The following is a 19,752-nucleotide window of genomic DNA, read 5'->3' on the forward strand; positions in this document are numbered from 1 at the left end:
CTGCCTTTAAGAGGTATAGCTCAATTCCCCTCCGTTTAAATGTGGGTTGGACTTAGTGACTCATTTTAAATGAACAGAATATGGTAGAAGTGATGATATGTTACCTCTGTGGTTAGAATGTAAAAAGTTTGAGGCATCAGGCTCCCATTTTGGATGCTCTTGCACTCTCTGTCTCTCTCTCATGTTTTCTTTTTTCTCAGGTAGCCTATGGAGATGTCCAAATAATGAGAAAAATAGGTCTCCAGCCAACAGCTGACAAGAAACTGATGCCTGTGAACAATGTGAGTGAGCTTGGAATCACATTCTCCTAATCAAGCTTGGAGGTGACCACAGCCCCAGCCAAGAGCTTGACTGCCACCTCCGCAGAGACACTGAGTTAGACTGACGGCTAAACCACTCTCCTAATCTGACTCTCAATCTGTGAGATAACACGTGTTTGCTTTTTTAAAGTGCTAAATCTTGGGGTAACTTTTTACGCAAAAGAGATAACTCACACAGATCTGAATCCCATATATTATGCAATTCTATAACATCATTATCTTTCAAGTACTTCCTTATTCTTGATCCTTACACTCTTCTCAATATCTAAAACGGCAAACTAATTGCTACTGTAGATTTACTTCTTTTTTTTTTTTTTAATTAATTTATTTATTTATTTATTTTTGGCTGTGTTGGGTCTTCGTTTCTGTGCGAGGGCTTTCTCTAGTTGTGGCAAGCGGGGGCCACTCTTCATCGCGGTGCGCCGGCCTCTCACCATCACGGCCTCTCTTGTTGTGGAGCACAGGCTCCAGAGGCGCAGGCTCAGTAATTGTGGCTCACGGGCCCAGTTGCTCCGCGGCATGTGGGATCTTCCCAGACCAGGGCTCGAACCCGCGTCCCCTGCGTTAGCAGGCAGACTCTCAACCACTGCGCCACCAGGGAAGCCCAGATTTACTTCTTAACTAAAATTACTGAGGTTAGAAAACACATGTATATTTGCACAACGTAGATTTATTTGTATTACTTATACTCTTAAAAGGATTAGAGTTAATATATTTTCAATGAAAAGGAACTCATCTAAATGCCAGCCGAGTTGCATAATGTGGACCCCATGCTTTGGGATTTGCTGCTTTCCCAAGTTGTGTATGACAGGCTAGTTGCAATTACATCAATGAATTGTTTTCTATCATCCTCACCGGTGCATTAATGAAAGGCTGCACAATTAAAGAAAAGATCACTGCATAAGGAAGGCAGGGCAACCAGTTTAAACAAGTAGATGGAACTAAAATAATTTTACTAGCACTATTTTCCAATCCAGTAATTGCTGGAACTACTCTGAAACGCTGTGTACATCCATATTCAATATGGAACATACTCAGAGCCAAATTTCCAAACATCATTAAAAATGGAACAGGGGTCTTCCCTGGTGGTCCAGTGGTTAGGACGCTGTGCTTCCACTGCAGGAGACACGGGTTCGATTCCTAGTCGGGGAACTAAGATCCCACCGACCGTGCCCATCAATCAATCAATCAATCAAGAAACAGTTAGCTAATATAATTTCAATTATTCTATCAAACTGGCAAACTGAAAATTTACTAAATAATGGATAGGCATTATTTTTAGGGTTACTCTATGTCCAAAGCTTTAACTCAGATTCTTTCCTTTAACACAGGCTTCCAATAACAAATCCATGTTAGGTCCAACTGCATTGTCTTCCTAGTTCTCCATTTCTCCTCTTTTCATTAATCATCCTTTTATCTAGCTGAACCTCTACTCTTGATTTTAGCACCACCCTTTCCTCAGCAGGGTGGATAATTCTTATACACTTTGGGTTCAACTTATTCAAATGAGCCAAGGACCAGTTAGTGTCACACCAAGCATAATGAGCACTGAGCTGGGAGCTTCAGGCTCATCTGCATCCTTTCACAAACCTGTGTGATAGCTATAAGCCCAGGGAGGGGGGCCCTGGGGAAGATGGAGGTGGCCAACTCTTATTCAAAATTAATAATAATCAAAAAAATTGATTTATAATCAAGTGGCTCATAATTGTGCCCTCTTTTTATTCCCTAGTAAAGAAGTGAGACTCTTTATCCACATGAGTCCCCTGTAGTCAAATGAAACATTTTTTAAAATCTGTATTTATCACACACAAAAAGTATTATAAATGTATACGGATGTGAACAAAAAACTGAAAGATAAAATAATTTTTCTGTGCCACTTTAGTGTTAAAGTTCACAGTTTTGTTACATTATAATCATGGTGTGGTTACACGTTGGCATTCTGTATCTTCCTCTTAAGGGAAAAGAGATGTGCATCAAATCCCAAATTCTACTGGAAATTCATGGGTCTAGGCCTAAGGATTTTTCTTTCTTCAGAGAAATAGAGAGACTTTTCATGGATTTTCTTAATCAAAAGTTACTCAACTATTTTCTCCTGACGCCTAAGACCTTCTGACGTCCTGATGACCTCTTCTTAATTGATACCTCGACCTTTATGAGACATCACCACAAACTTAGCTCTAACTTGGATTCGGTTGGGGAGGAAGAAGCACTTGATTTCAAAAGCAATTACCACTAGGTGTATATTTGAAAATACAAACTCAAAAGACAGGTAACAAAATTCCAAAGAGGCACTGCAAATGCTTACAAAGCCGAGAGTGAAATAAAATTGAAAAGAGGAAAAATAGGCATTACAGAAAAGTAATATTTAATGTCCTATAATTATTCATATATGTCACATCCAGAAGATTGTAGCACCAGAGTTTTAGCATTAAAAGATTGAATACTGCTTAAAATAAAAACCAAAATAATAACTTAAAACGTCTTTAATCTTCATCTGCTATATAATCAAGATCACATTGAAATATATCTTTAGAATCTCCTTCATTCACCTATCTTTATATTTATTATTCACTGAGTATAAAAGGATAGTTTTGATGATATTTTATTTATTAATACTTCCCCATGAAAAATCTTTGTACTAAAATAATTAACTTTACCGGAAATTACTACCACACTTATCTGCCTGAATTTTCAGTTATCTTTGCTTCTAAATAGGAGTAGCCACCTTGTGAAATACCATCAGGATAATTCCTCTATAACCATAATGCCTCCTTTTCTCTCACAGTTTGATGTAAGTATTAATGATAAAAAATTAAAACTAGGAAAATGTTCTGCCAAATTCTAAACTATTTTTTATTAGGAGTTGTGTCTGTAATTGAGCATTTCTACCTCTACGGTTTCATATTGGTAAAAATCTACAGTTCTTAGAGGATCACCTTCTTAATCTTTTTGTTTTACCTACTGATAAAGGAAAAAAATATACATCTTTAGATAAGAAGGAAAAACCTTATATATTTAAAGTAAATTTTGAATGAAAAAACAAAAGAAGTGCTTATTTTTAATCCAGCCATAGTGCTCTAGTCCTTTTAATTATATGGCCATAAATGATTTAGAAATGCATAACAGATGAATAAAATCACCACTAAACCTTAACACTGAATAATCAGTGCAATCTAGTGGTAAAAATATTCTATTATGAATTAGACCTAGTTCCCACAGTAACTAATATATGACTTAAGATTTTCTCATTAGTTTATGCTTCCATTTTCCATCATTGCATAAATAACAATACTAAATGTTGGTGAAAATACAGAGCTACTAGTTTTGTTTGTGGGAATGTGATATGGTACAATCAGTTTGGAAGATAAAAGTCCAGGAATTTCATAAAAAATTCAAACATTACATCTACTCTATGACCCAACAATTCTACTCCTAGGTATCTACCAAGAAAATGAAAACCTATGTTCATAAAAAGACTATAAAGTATACTTATAGCAGTTTATTCATAATAACAAAGCTGTTCATCAAAAGGAAAAATCAATAAATGAAATATAGTGTATTCATATAATAGACTACTACTCTGCAATGAAAAAGATCAATTAACTCATACATGCAGCAACATGAATAATTTTTAAAAACATTATCCTGAACAGAAGCCTTACACAAGAGAATATAGTGTATTATTTGAATTCAAATGAAATTCTAGAAGATGCAAAACTAATTTGTGGTGGAAGGAAATAAGGACAGTGCTTATCTCTGGAGGTAGGAGGTGGGATACACTGGAAAGGGTCACGAGGGAATGTTTCAGAGTAATGGTAATGTCTGTATCTTGAAAGAGGTTTGCATTTCACAGCTGTATGTATCTGATAAAATACAATGAATGTATACTTAAGATTTATACAATTCATTGCATATAAATTTTACTGAAAAATTTTAAAATAATGTAAACAAATACTAAGCTACATTAAAAGTATATATTCTAATGTGTTTAGATAGAGGTGTCTTGATTTCTGCAATTCATTTTGAAATGCAATGGACAGAAACATGATAACACAAGTATACTAAAATGTTAATGCTAAAATCTAGGTTGGGGCTATATTTCAAACTTGCTCTGTTTGATAATGTTCATAATAAAATGTTAGGAAAAATAGCAATGTCACTTCTCTTCTAATCATATAACACATTAAGGAAATGATACTTTTTTAAACTTCAGTTAAAACATTTTTATGGTAACAACAACACAATAACTCTCTTTGGTATTTCCCTTGGTTTCTCCAAATATGTGTTTCCTTGCCATAGCATTTGAGGGCAGAGATGCCAAAACTTTTTACTGACATCAGCATTCTTCTGTAAACAATGTGCAAAACAGGCTATAATTCAGTTTATCTCCTTCTGTTGGAATCTCAGAACAAGAATCTCTTATCTTCGAGAAAGAACTAAAACCAATTTTATGGAATGTTTTCTGCTTTATTTCCTCTTTTCCTACAAACTTAACATCAGCATGCTGAGAAATAAATTTAGGCTTCATATATACTAGTATATGCTGTACATATACTAATATTTCATGTTAATTCTCTTTCTCTCTTAGTTACTCCACCACCCCATAACTATGTTTTCCAGTTTATATAATACGACAATCAAAGAAAAAAGGATAAATGATATAAAGGCACTATTCATTAAAAAAGAGAAAAGCTAAACAAGACATCATTTTCCACTAATTTACTTGGTAATTGCTGCAAAGCCTAGAGTCTTTTGCTGGTGTTTCTAAAGAGGTCTGGAATTCAACTCGATCTACTACATGGATAAGATACTGAATATTATTTTTAAAAATCTTAAAACAAGCGATGAAAATTTTCACTCTTAGAATTTTTCTGATCAGTCTACAATAAACTGATGATGGCCCAACGAATAATAGTTTCAACTGAATTATATGGGCTAATATAATTTGAGATGGTTCATAGAAAAAATCCACAGAATCAGCATCTTGCCTATTTTTTCACTGGATTTCTACCATTAAAAGACAGTCATAAAAAGATATATTGTGCTTTTATAGAACATGTGGCTCTCCAGCTTAGTATTAATGTCATATTTTTAGGAAAAATCTTTTGTATATGATAAATTGAACAATTTTTATATCAAATAGACTAACATTAGACATGCACCAAGGGTAACAGCTGGATGTACATAGAGATGCACTGTCCAATACAGCAGCCACTAGCCACATGTAACTACTGAGTATTTGGCACATGGTTTGTCTGACTTGATACGTATTGTTAAGTGTAAAATACACACTGAATTTTGAAGCTATAATATGTAAAAAAAAAAAAAAAATCCCATTAATTACTTTGACTGTATATTGAAGTGATACTATTTGGGGTATATTAATTAAATAAAGTAGGTTATTAAATTATTTTCACCTTTGTATTATTTATTATTTTTAATATGCCTACTGTAAAATTTGAAATTATTTTTGACTAAGATTTCTCATGAAAATGCTGATATAGAGGTGTGGCACTTGGCAGAAATAATTTTATTTTTAACTATGACTAGGCAATATCTTGATTTTGAAATAGTGTACAAGGAAAAAAAGAGGGGAGAGAAATAAGATGTGATGCAACATGAGTCACTGAAGCACCAAAAATATTGGCCTGGACACATATTTATCAATATTTAATTTTATATGTAGTTTTGAGCCTTGTTTCCTAATTCTTAGAAAATAAGAGTTCTTCTCTTAGAGGAAAACCAGTCAAAATCAATCAATCCTATTTATTGCCTTACTTAAAGCTTCTATCCATCCATCAGAGGGGTCTGATACAATTATTCCTCCTGTTTTTGTTTTTTAGTTAAATAATTCTTCCATTATCCTGACCATTTGGAGGAATGATTATAACGGTTTTATGCCTATTGCTGATCTCTTCTAATTACTTTAAAGAGGAATAAAACTTGCAGATTTTCACTTCAATTTTATTTTATTTTTTAATTTAATTTTTTATATAGCAGTTCTTATTAATTATTTATTTTATACATATTATTGTATATATGTCAATCCTAATCACCCAATTCATCCCACCACCACCTCCCAGGCACATTCCCCCCCCCGTGGTGTCCATACGTTTGTTCTCTACATCTGTGTCTCTATTTCTGCCTTGCAAACTGGTCCATCTGTACTATTTTTCTAGATTTCACATATATGCATTAATATACTGCATTTGTTTTTCTCTTTCTGACTTACTTCACTCTGTATGACTGTCTCTAGGTCCATCCACGTCTCTACAAATGACCCAATGTCATTCCTTTTTATGGGTGAGTAATATTCCATTGTATATACGTAGCACATCTTCTTTATCCATTCGTCTGTCAATGGGCATTTAGGTTGCTTCCATGACCTGGCTATTGTAAATAGTGTTGCAATGAACATTGGGGTGCATGTGTCTTTTTGAATTATAGTTTTCTCTGGGTATATGCCCAGTAGTGGGATTGCTGGGTCATATGGTAATTCTATTTTTAGTTTCTTAAGGAACCTCCATACTGTTCTCCATAGTGGCTGTATCAATTTACATTCCCACCAACAGTGCACGAGGGTTCCCTTTTCTACACACCCTCTCCAGCATTTGTTGTTTGTAGATTTTCTGATGATGCCCATTCGAACTGGTGTGAGGTGATACCTCATTGAAGTTTTGATTTGCATTTCTCTAATAATTAGTGAGGCTGAGCAGCTTTTCATGTGCCTCTTGGCCATCTGTATGTCTTCTTTGGAGAAATGTCTATTTAGGTCTTCTGCCCATTTTTTGATTGCATTGTTTGTTTTTTAATATTGAGCTGCATGAGCTGTTTATATATTTTGGAGATTAATCCTTTGTCCTTTGATTCGTTTGCAAATATTTTCTCCCATTCTGAGGGTTGTCTTTTCATCTTGTTTATGGTTTCCTTTGCTGTGCAAAAGCTTTGAAGCTTCATTAGGTCTCATTTGTTTATTTTTGGTTTTATTTCCATTTTTCTAGGAGGTGGGTCAAAAGAGATCTTGCTGTGATTTATGTCAAAGAGTGTTCTTCCTATGTTTTCCTCTAAGATTTTTATAGTGTCTGGTCTTATATTTAAATCTTTAATCCATTTTTAGTTTATGTTTGTGTATGGTGTTAGGGAGTGTTCTAATTTCATTCTTTTATGTGTATCTGTCCATTTTTCCCAGCACCACTTATTGAAGAGACAATCTTTTCTCCATTGTATATCCTTGCCTCCTTTGTCATAGTTTAGTTGACCATAAGTGTGTGGGTTTACCTCTGGGCTTTCTATTCCAGCCATTGATCCATTGATCTATATTGATCTCTATTTCTGTTTTTGTGTCAGTACCATATTGTCTTGATTACTATAGCTTTGTAGTATAGTCTGAAGTCAGGGAGTCAGATTCCTCCAGCTACGTTTTTTCCCCTCAAGATTGCTTTTGCTCTTTGGGGTCTTTTGTGTCTCCATACAAATTTTAAGATTTTTGGTTCTAGTTCTGTGAAAAATGCCATTGGTAGTTTGATAGGGATTGCATTGAATCTGTAGATTGCTTTGGGTAGTATGGTCATTTTCACAATGTTGATTCTTCCATTCAAAGAACACGGTATGTCTCTCCATCTGTTTGTATCATCTTGAATGTCTTTACTCAGTGTCTTATAGTTTTCTGCATACAGGTCTTTTGCCTCCTTAGGTAGGTTTATTCCTAGGTATTTTATTCTTTTTGTTGCAATGGTAAATGGCAGTGTTTCCTTAATTTCTCTTTGAGATTTTTCATCATTAGTGTATAGGAATGCAAGAGATTTCTGTGAATTAATTTTGTACCCTGCTACTTTACCAAATTCATTGATTAGCTCTAGTAGTTTTCTGGTAGCATCTTTAGGATTCTCTATGTATAGTATCATGTCATCTGCAAAGAGTGACAGCTTTATTTCTTCTTTTCCGATTTGGATTCCTTTTATTTCTTTTTCTTCTCTGATTGCCGTGGCTAGGATTTCCAAAGCTATGTTGAATAACAGCAGCGAGAGTCGACATCCTTGTCTTGGTCCTGACCTGAGAGGAAATGCTTTCAGTATTCACCATTGAGAATGATGTTTGCTGTGGGTTTGTCATATATGGCCTTTATTATGTTGAGGTAGGTTCCCTTTATGCCCACTTTCTGAAGACTTTTTATCATTAATGCGTGTTGAATTTTGTCAGAAGTTTTTTCTGCATCTATTGAGATGATCATATGGTTTTTATTCTTCAATTTATTAATATGGTGTATCACATTGATTGATTTGCATATATTGAAAAATCCCTGCAACCCTGGGATAAATCCCACTTGATCATGGTGTATGATGCTTTTGATGTGTTGTTGGATTCTGTTTGCTAGTATTTTGTTGAGGATTTTTGCATCTATATTCATCAGTGATATTGGTCTGTAATTTTCTTTTTTTGTAGTATCTGTGTCTGGTTTTGGTATCAGAGTGATGGTGGCCTCATAGAATGAGTTTGGGAGTGTTCCTTCCTCTGCAATTTTTTGGAAGAGTTTGAGAAGGATGGGTGTTACCTCTTCTCTAAATATTTGATAAAATTCACCTGTGAAGACATCTGGTCCTGGACTTTTGTTTGTTGAAAGATTTTTAATTTCAATTTCATTACTTGTGATTGGTCTGTTCATATTTTCTATTTCTTCCTGGTTCAGTCTTGGAAGGTCATACCTTTCTAAGAATTTGTCCATTTCTTCCAGGTTGTCCATTTTATTGGCGTAGAGTTGCTTCTGGTAGTCTCTTAGGATGTTTTGTATTTCTGCGGTGTCTGTTGTAACTTCTCCTTTTTCATTTCTAATTTTATTGATTTGAGTCCTCTCCCTCTTTTTCTTCAGGTGTCTGGCTAATAGATTATCAATTTTGTTTATCTTCTCAAAGAACCAGCTTCTAGTTTTACTTATCTTTGCTAATGTTTCCTTTGTTTCTATTTCATTTATTTCCACTCTGATGTTTATTATTTCTTTCCTTCTATTAACTTTGGGTTTTGCTTATTCTTCTTTCTCTAGTTCCTTTAGGTGTAAGGTTAGATTGTTTGAGATCGTTCTTGTTTCTTGAAGTAGGATTGTATTGCTATAGACTTCCCTCTTAGAACTGCTTTGGCTGCATCACATAGGTTTAGAATTGTCGTGTTTTCATTGTCATTTGTCTCTAGTTATCTTTTGATTTCCTCTTTGATTTCTTCAGTGATCTTTTGGTTATTTAGTAATGAATTGTTTAGCCTCCACGTGTTTGTGTTTTTTACGTATTTTTTCCCCTGTAATTTACTTCTAATCTCATAGCATTGTGGTCAGAAAAGATACTAGATATGATTTCAATTTTCTTAAACTTACCAAGGTTTGATTTGTGACCCAAAATTTGATCTATCCTGGAGAATGTTCTGTGTGCACTTGAGAAGAAAGTGTAATCTGCTACTTTCAGATAGAATGTCCTATAAATATCAGTTAAATCTGTCTGGTCTATTGTGTCATTTAAAGCTTATCTTTCCTTATTAATTTTCTGTCTGGATGATCTGTCCATTGGTGTAAGTGAGATGTTAAAGTCCCCCACTATTATCATGTGACTGTGGATTTCCTCTTTTATAGTTGTTAACATTTGCTTTATTATTGAGGTGCACCTATGTTGGGTGCATTTATATTTATAATTGTTATATCTTCTTCTTGGATCGATCCCTTGATCATTATGTAGTGTCCTTCCTTGTCTCTTGTAACATTCTTTATTTTAAAGTCTATTTTATCTGATATGAGTATTGCTACTCCAGCTTTCTTCTGATTTCCATTTGCATGGAATATCTTTTTCCATCCCCTCACTTTCAGTCTGTATGTGTCCCTAGGTCTGAAGTGGGCCTCTTGTAGACAGCATATATATGAGTCTTGTTTTTGTATCCATTAAGCAAGCCTGTGTCTTTTGTTTGGAGTACTTAGTCCATTCACATTTAAGGTAATTATCAATATGTATGTTCCTATTACCATTTTCTAAATTGTTTTGGGTTTGTTTTTGTAGGTCCTTTTCTCCTCTTGTGTTTCCCACTTAGAGAAGTTCCTTTAGCATTTGTTGTAGAGCTGGTTTGGTGGTGCTGAATTCTCTTAGCTTTTGCTTGTCTGTAAAGCTTTTGATTTCTCCATCGAGTCTGAATGAGATCCTCGCCGGGTAGAGTAGTCTTGGTTGTAGGTTCTTCCCTTTCATCACTTTAAGTATATCATGCCACTCCCTTCTGGCTTGTAGAGTTTGTGCTGAGAAATCAGCTGTTAACTTTATGGGAGTTCCCTTGTATGTTATTTGTAGTTTTTCCCTTGTTGCTTTCAATAATTTTTCTTTGTCTTTAGTTTTTGTCAATTTGATTACTATGTGTCTTGGCATGTTTCTCCTTGGGTTTATCCTGCCTGGGACTCTCTGCGCTTCCTGGACTTGGGTGGCTATTTCCTTTCCCATGTTAAGGAAGTTTTCACCTATAATCTCTTCAAATATTTTCTCGTGTCCTTTCTCTCTTTCTTCTCCTTCTGGGACCCCTAAAATGCAAATGTTGTTGCGTTTAATGTTGTCCCAGAGGTCTCTTATGCTGTCTTCATTTCTTTTCATTCTTTTTTCTTTATCCTGTTCCATGGCAGTGAATTCCACCATTCTGTCTTCCAGGTCACTTATCCGTTCTGATTCAGTTATTCTGCTATTGATTCCTTCTAGTGTAGTTTTCATTTCAGTTATTGTATTGTTCATCTCTGTTTGTTTTCTCTTTAATTCTTCTAGGTCTTTGTTAAACATTTCTTGCATCTTCTCGATCTTTGCCTCCATTGTTTTTCCGAGGTCCTGGACCATCTTCACTATCATTATTCTATATTCTTTTTCTGGAAGGTTGCCTATCTTCACTTCATTTAGTTGTTTTTCTGGGGTTTTATCTTGTTCCTTCATCTGGTACATAGCCCTGTGCCTTTTCATCTTGTCTATCTTTCTGTAAATGTGGTTTTTGTTCCACAGGCTCCAGGATTGTAGTTCTTCTTGCTTCTGCTCTCTGCCCTCTGGTGGATGAGGCTATCTAAGAGGCTTGTGCCAGCTTCCTGATGGGAGAGGCTGGTGGTGGGTAGAGCTGGGTGTTGCTCTGGTGGGCAGAGCTCAGTAAAACTTTAATCCGCTTGTCTGCTGATGGGTGGGGCTGGGTTCCCTCCCTGTTGGTTGTTTGGCCTGAGGCGACCCAGCACTGGAGCCTACCCGGCTCTTTGGTGGGGCTAATGGTGGGCTCTGGGAGGGCTCATGCCAAGGAGTACTTCCCAGAACTTCTGCTGCCCGTGCCCTAGTCCTCACGGTGAGACAGAGCCACACCCTGCCTCGCCAGGAAACCCTCCAACACTAGCAGGTAGGTCTGGTTCAGTCTCCCATGGGGTCACTGCTCCTTCCCCTGGGTCCCGATGTGCAGACTACTTTGTGTGTGTCTTCCAAGAGTGGAGTCTCTGTTTCCCCCCATCCTGTTGAAGTCCTGCAGTCCAATCCCACTAGCCTTCGAAGTCTGATTCTCTGGGAACTCCTCCTCCCGTTGCCAGACCCCCAGGTTGGGAAGCCTGATGTGGGGCTCAGGACCTTCACTCCAGTGGGTGGACTTCTGTGGTATAACTGTTCTCCAGTTTGTGAATCACCCACCCAGCAGTTATGGGATTTGATTTTACTGTGATTGCACCCCTCCTACCGTCTCACTGTCACTGAAAGCCAGATACAATCCCAACCAGCACACAGGGACTAATTAAATCATCAATTATTTTGACCCAATTTTTGTTGATAACACTTTAATTTCTGCTTCAATTATAAACGATGTTTGCAAAATCAGAACTATTTTACAACAATATATGTTTTTTTAACATAAATCTATTATTTCCATGCTTGTCTACATAGTTCCTATTTATACTTTGGGAAGTTGCTCTCTGATAAGATCACTCTCTCACCTTCTTAGCTTCAAATTCTGTTCAGTCGAGCGCACAACTTAATTCGGTTCAACAAATATTGACTGAGCCACTCTGTTAGGCACTAAATTAACCATGTTAAAGAATATAGTCTCAGTCTCTACCCTTTGGCATCTTATAGATCAAATCAGATCATTCACTCCTTGATATTAAGTTCAAAGCTATGTTATAAGGGATCTTACTTTAGCATTCTGAAAATTCTTGAGGACATTCTTCTTATCACTACAGAAGTAGATGAGAGTATATCAAACTAATGTGTTTGGAAATGTGGTTGGTTGACTGCTGGTAAAAAGAATACAATGATATTCTATTTGTTTGATATTTTACATTTGCAAAACACTTCCACAAAGATTGTCTCATTTTTCTTTGCAATATCCACTGTTGGAACACTTGGTGAAAATCAAATCTTTAAGATTACTTCTCCCTAAGCAGCAGTCACTTAGTGTGTTTTGTTTTCTATAAATGAAATCCTCCATTTCTGCATTCTCAAAATCCTGAGGAATGCACTGGAATCATTTTAGGCTTGACTCTTTCAAGAATAAAGGAAAAATATTCTTTCTTTTCATAGATTTATATAAGTTTAGTATGTAGTATGTATTATGTTATATGAAATGCACATCAATTTGTTTTTATTAGGATTGTTCTTCTGGCACTACATCTCTTTTTCCTCAATGATTCTTATGCATGCACTAGGCAGTGTTGGACATGCATGCATGCATTCATCCTCTAAACAGACAGTTTCTAATGGAAGGCACCATGCTAAGAACTGTGGGAGAGAAAGACATGTCATAATTTCAGATTCTTTATGGTCTTAAAATATGGTAGGAAAAATTATGTGTATAGGCAAATTAGGATACAAGTACCATATGGAGGGACAATAAATTCAATACCAGAAGGAAAGCAGAGAAACTAACTTCTACTGGGCTTATCAGAGAAGGCTTATACTACAAACATGTGAGCCAGGTTTGAAAGGATGGCTAGAATTTCAAGAAACAGAGAGTGAAGAAGATATTACCCTCCAGTAAAAGAAAACTGCAAAGCATAAAAACGATAAAGTGAACCCATTCTGTTAATGAGGCACACAGCCAAAGTAGCGAATCTTTGTGAAGAATGGTAGAGTTGAGGCTAGAATTACTGTAAAGCAACCCAAATGTCAAACTAGATTTTGTATTTTAGTCAAATGGAAGTAACTAAAGGTTTTAGATGTCAAATTCAGTCATATTCGTGAAAAAATATATATCTAATTGCATCTATTATAAGATAGGTAAAAGATTGAAAACTTGGTAATACTCAGATGGTAAAGATGTGAGGGAACAGGTACACTTATTAAGGCTTAGAGAATATGTAATTCACTACACCTATTTTGAAGGGAAATTGATCAGTAACTATAAGATTTTAAATTCATATATCCTTTCACTCAACATTTCCAATTTTTGGAATTTATTCTATAGAAGTACTGACATGGATATATAACGTTATATGCAAAAAAAAAATTATTTTGACAAAGATGTAATTAGCAAAAAGAAGGGAAATCTTGCCTACCCATCAATAGATAATTCAACTAATAAATCCAATTAATAAATTTTGGTACATCCATAAAATAATATTAAGATATTTTAAAAATAGGTCTCTAATTAGTAATACACAAGGTCAAGGTATATTATTATATGGAAAAGGTCAGTTGCAGAATTGTATGTGTAGTATGGACCCATTTGTCAAAAATTTAAAAGGAAACACAAAATACTTCTCTCTATACATGTATAAGTATATATATATGCATATTAATATTTATTTCCTTAAAGGACACTTAAGCTCTTATTATATGTCAAATATGGTTCTGTATGCTAGTGAAACTACAGAGAACAAAACAGACCAATCCCTATTCATACAATTTGTATTCTAGACAAGAAAGCAAATAAACTAGATAATTACAATTTACAATTAATCATGATGACAGAGACTAAGATGGGAAGAAAATGAGTACTACGTTAAATAAGGTGTACAGATAGGTTACTCTGAAAAAGTAACATTTAACAGAGACTAGAATGAAGTAAACCTGGAGCTAGGAGAATATCTTTGGGTAGATTATCCCAAACTCAGCCAACAGCAGTGGCAAAGGCTCTGAGTCACTATCCAGGAACAAAGAGAAGGTCAGTGTGAGGCGACTGTAAACGAGGGCAAAGGTGGTAGAAAATCACAGTCCATTAGTTCAAAAAATGTATACTGATTGTGGCTATGGTTGCCTAAAACAATAGAAAATATCGTGTATGTAACAACGGCTGCTGTGTAACAGAGGCTTCCATTGAATGCACGTACACAGAAGTATCTTGCTTTATCGTCATGAAATGAATCTATAAACCGCTTGACCTCTAGTAGAGTTTATTTTTTTGACTGACATGAAGGCAAATGATAAGCAGAGTTTCAGAGTTTTCCTGGTCTGGTTGAAAGGAGGTGGGAGGTGGCCGAGAGAGAAAACAATGCCCTTTGCGCATAGACAAGCCCGTTTGAAATCTCTTCCAGATACCCAAAGAGATAAAAGAAAAGGACTACAAAGTATTGAGCCAGTATAGTGAAGGTTAAATACGAGCTCCTACTGCCATGATTTATCCACTGAAACAGCTGGGAAACTTCCGAAGTAGTTCATATATCACAGGAGTAGAGGCAGTGAGTCTGACTGTATAAACACACCTCAGGGCTGCTACTGTTCCCATTAACTGTCTCTCTCAGTAAAGGTCTGCCGTTAGACAGATTCCTGCTGTAGCTGAACTAACAGAAAACTGCAGGTACAGATAAAAATTAGAGGGAGACATGTGTGTCAAGAACACTCACGAGAAATTTTTCAGAGGAAAGGAGGAAGAGGAGTTATAAGATTTGACTACTTTAAAACTTGACACTTTCGGATTTTCATACTGTCTACTCAATATTTTGCTGTTTAATGAAGTAGCCATGTCTTTAGTCAATTATGGAAGATGTTTGTTGTTAAGTGTGTACAGTCTCTAATTTCTATAATATATCTGATCAGTGTTTTGAGAACTTTTCTCAAATTCTCTTACAAACAATAGTCATGAGGACTAACACATACAAGTTAAGATAGATAGATAGATAGATAGATAGATAGATAGATAGATAGATAGATAGATAGATAGATAGATAGATAGATAGATGGATGTAAATATTTTAGAACAGGGTCAAACCTCCAAGGACCAACTGTATATGAAACAGGGCACATTTCTGCTAGTTATAGTTGAAAACTTCCCTAATATGGGACAGGAAAGAGTCAATCAAGTCCAGGAAGCGCAGAGTCCCATACAGGATAAATCCAAGGAGAAGCATGCCAAGACACATATTAATCAAACTAACAAAAATTACATACAAAGAAAAAATATTAAAAGCAACAAGGGAAAAGCAACAAGTAACATACAAGGGAATCCCCATAAGGTTAACAGCTGACCTTTCAGCAGAAACTCTTTGCAAAGGGACTATTCTATCTTCTAAAGCAATGTTTTCCCCTGAGTCCTTTCCAAATACTCTCCTGAATATACTTTTCTTCACAAGCAGCACCAGTTGGGAAGTGTGCTCAGGGATTAGGCATCCCATTCCCAGGGGAAAAAAAGGTAAAGATGCCTGTGTGTCATAGGAGTAAGGATATTAATATATAATTTCTGCTTAATTGAATTATGCTACTTGCTCAATAACTTTAAATCAAAGTTATTCAGTAAGAACATCTTTTTTTTCATTTATTTTATACTTTACATTTTTAGCATCTATATACCTACAGTTCTTCCATTAAGAACATTTTCTTTCCAAAACATATATATGATAAAGTAAAATATATGTGCTCATATATTTCATATATATGCAATAAAGTATTAAAAGAACTTATTTCATGAAGATTACAATCTTTTTTGTTGTTGTTCTAGGTTACCAAAATATCACAGTAAAATCATTAAAAAAAAAAAAAAAGGATGACTTGAATAAGACTTTTTTTTAATCACACTTTTAGTTAAATATCTTTTGTTTTCAAATACAGATTTTGATTTCCTAAGAAGCTCATCATACGAATAAAAATATACTGTTTGACACCTGTAATAAGCTTTCTCATAAATCCATATTATCATCTACTTATTTCTCTTCCTGGATAGAAGGCAATGTGTGTGTATTTTGTTTTTCTTTAATACTTAAGTTACTCTCATGGATAAGCTTAACTGACAGCCCAGATGTTTTACAGAATTCAGCCTCCTTGCACTTTCTACAACAAGATATTGTTAACCACCAACTTCTTTCCCATTTTGTCTGTTTCTGGTATCCATTCTATATTTGTTAGGAGGGGGCACCTAATTCTCTGGCCCTGTTTTTCCACATGGAGGGCTCTGGGCAACAGTTAAATTGTTGTCCCCTACCTAGCAAGGGTGGGATAATTTATTGATGAGGAGTTTGGAAGGAAAAAAGTAAGAAAACTCAGCTCGGCCTTTTCTTCTGTTTTTCTGGAAAGGGCCTTTCTTCAGTATTTTAAGTTTTTCCACGCAGTATTTGAAGTTTAATTCTGAAAGAAGAGGCCTGATCTTTTGGTGGAGAAATAAGACTAATTCTGGGGTAAAGTGTTAGGAAGCCATTTTGTCCACACATTAAATCTAGTAATATTTTGATCTTTATCCTGAGTACATGTTTCAGTTGCTTCCAAACTTGGGTGGGAAAAAGGAATAAACAGGGCCTCCAAATTTCCATCTCCTATTTTAAAAATTTTAAATTTCTCCTGTTGACTAAGGATAAATTACAAAGTCCTTCATAATTTGGTACAAATATACCTTTTTCTAGGTTCATCTCTTGCCATTCCACTCAAATCATCCAAAATTACAGTTAAATCAAACTGGTCTAAAATTTCTAAAAACAAGTTCTCTCTCTCTCTTTTTTTTTTTGGCTGTATGACTTTGCATTTGCTGTTTCTGTACCAGCAATGTTAGTCCCTTTTTCTCTGGACGACTCTTACTCTTTCTTCAAGATCCAGTGTAAATATCACCATATTGTGCAAAGAGCCTTCCCCTTATGCCACAGACAAAATTATTCACTTTCTCGCTTTCAATCCTAGAAACGATGTTCTTTCACGTTTATGTTATCACCAGCAGTTAGGATAGTGCTTGGCAGATAAGTAGGCAATAAATGTTGAATGAATGAAGTTCACTTTATTCCACTGATGAGATGCAACACCTTAAATTTAATGAAGATATTCATAAGTATCATGGTTAATATGACTAATAGTTCATTTGTAAAAATCACATAATGTGCTCAAATTTTCATATTTGTATTGTCAGTCTACTTGCAACCACCATGTAAAAACTGTAGGCTTTTTTGGTAAGATGAAAATTTTATAGTAGGAACCTCTAATAAAACATTAATTACACTATCCATAAGAAATCCCTATGATGTTTTCATGAAAAAAAATTATAATATCTTTTTTCCCAACTTTCTTTCTTTCAAATTTCCTACTGGTTCTGCCTATCACACTGTAACTCTGCTAAGAACTATGGATCAAACTAAAATAATTAAATCAAAAGTTGCAATGCTGAATCAAGATTCACTTAGCAAATTTAATACAAGGATAATGATTTTGAAATAATCTGAGCTTTCACAGTGTATGGCAGGTTTCTTTGTATTTACCCAATGCTATTTGAATGCCAAATTTAGGTAATGAATCATATCAAGATATATCAGCCATCCTCTACTCCCATTTACCTTAATATAAGATGATGTCAAAGTTTCACTCTGATTTTTAAAAATTGTTTACAAAGCTTATCAATCATCTGGACTTCACAATACACCAGCTGTTCATTTATTCACTCTTTTATTCATTCCAAATGTGCCAGACACTGTGCTAGGTACTAGAGATACAGTAGTAAGCAAATCAAGTACTCTGAGACTTACACTCTAGAAGGATGGATATATATTAATCACCCTAAAGAATGCTTGTCTCGTAAGAAAAGTATTCTATGAATATGTTTAACAACAACAACAGCAAAAAATACAAAAAAACCAACTTTGCTCCATAAGTTCAAAAGAGAGGGTCCTTAAGGATGAAATGCTTAAGCTAAGATCTAAAGAATGAAAAAACTTTAAAAAGGCAGAGCATTCATGTACTGGGACAGAGGTTGTACATGGAAGAGTGTTCTAAACAGAGGAAATAGTATGCAAACACTCTGTGGCTTGAAAAGAGAATGATAGAATCCAGAAAAAGGATAAAAGTACTAAAGATGATAGATAAAGCTTGGAGACATGGGGGTTGGGGTGTGTTACTCTAACATCCAGGTGCTTATAGATTATGTATGGATTTGGCCTTACCTTAAAAACAATGGTAAGCCACTGAAGGTTTTTAAGCAGTGGTAGGGAATATGATAAAATCATATGTGCATTTTGAAAAGACTCATATTGGAGGAGAGTTTGGGTTTGGTGGAAAACCAGTTAAGAGGTAAGTATTCCTGTCAAGAGATGACATTAGTAAGATGATAATGTTCTAAGGTGATAGCCACAGAAAAGGAAGGACGTGGAGGGACTCATAAGATCCACAGAATGCAAAATGGACAAGACTAGGTGATAGGTTGAATATTAGGGGCATCAGAGTGGGAGATGTCAATCAAATCGACTAGGTTTCTGGTTTCAGTGACCTTTATAATTTACTTCCCTCTCTTAAAATGTGTATGTATAAGAGGTAGGTATTAACTATCATATGATCCAGCAGTTCTACTTCTGGGTATGTATCCAAAGGAAACTATCACTATCACTGTCACTATCACAAAATCACTATCTGCACCACCATGTTCATAGTAGCATTATTTACAATAGCCAAGACATAGAAACAACCTAAGGGTCTATCAATGGATGAATGAATTTTTAAAATGTGGAATATATACAATGGAATATTATTGAGCCATAAAAAAGAATGAAATCTTGCCATTTGTGACAACATGGATGGACATTGCAGTATTATAATTTAAGAAAATAAATCAGACAGAAAAAGACAAATATTGTATGATTTTACATATATGTGTTATCTTAAAAAAAACAAACAAACTCATAGAAACAGAACAGATTGGTGGTTGCCAGAGAAGGGGAATGGGAGGTGAGGAAAATGGCTCAAGGTGGTCAAAGGTACAAAATTCCAATTAGAATATAAATAAACTCTGGGGATGTATAGTATGGTGACTATAGTTAACAATAATGTATATTTGAAAGTTGCAAAGAGATTAACCTTAAAAGTTTTCACCACAAGAAAAAAAGTGTAACTGTGCAGTGATGGAGGTTAATTAAACTTATTGCCCTTATAATTTCACAACATATATGTATATCTAATCATGTTTTACATCTTACACTAATATACTGTTATACCTCAGTTATATCTCAGTAAAACTGGAGAAAATAAAAGAGGTAGATACTGAAAACCCTGAACTCAGATATTCCTATGTTATG

At 35.1% G+C, this 19,752-nt stretch overlaps 1 protein-coding gene and 1 pseudogene across 2 annotated transcripts in view; one reads left to right on the forward strand and one right to left on the reverse strand.

The window, feature by feature from the left end:
- The window catches only part of ERBB4 (erb-b2 receptor tyrosine kinase 4), a 1,117,451-nt gene that overhangs the window by 711,900 nt on the left and 385,799 nt on the right, over positions 1-19,752 (reverse strand). The window lies entirely within an intron of this gene.
- Positions 1-19,752, forward strand: part of LOC133081603 (NAD-dependent protein deacetylase sirtuin-7-like) — a 76,447-nt pseudogene that overhangs the window by 25,000 nt on the left and 31,695 nt on the right.

This window comes from Eubalaena glacialis, chromosome 1 (assembly GCF_028564815.1).
Source record: "Eubalaena glacialis isolate mEubGla1 chromosome 1, mEubGla1.1.hap2.+ XY, whole genome shotgun sequence".
Taxonomy (NCBI): Eukaryota; Metazoa; Chordata; class Mammalia; order Artiodactyla; family Balaenidae; genus Eubalaena; species Eubalaena glacialis.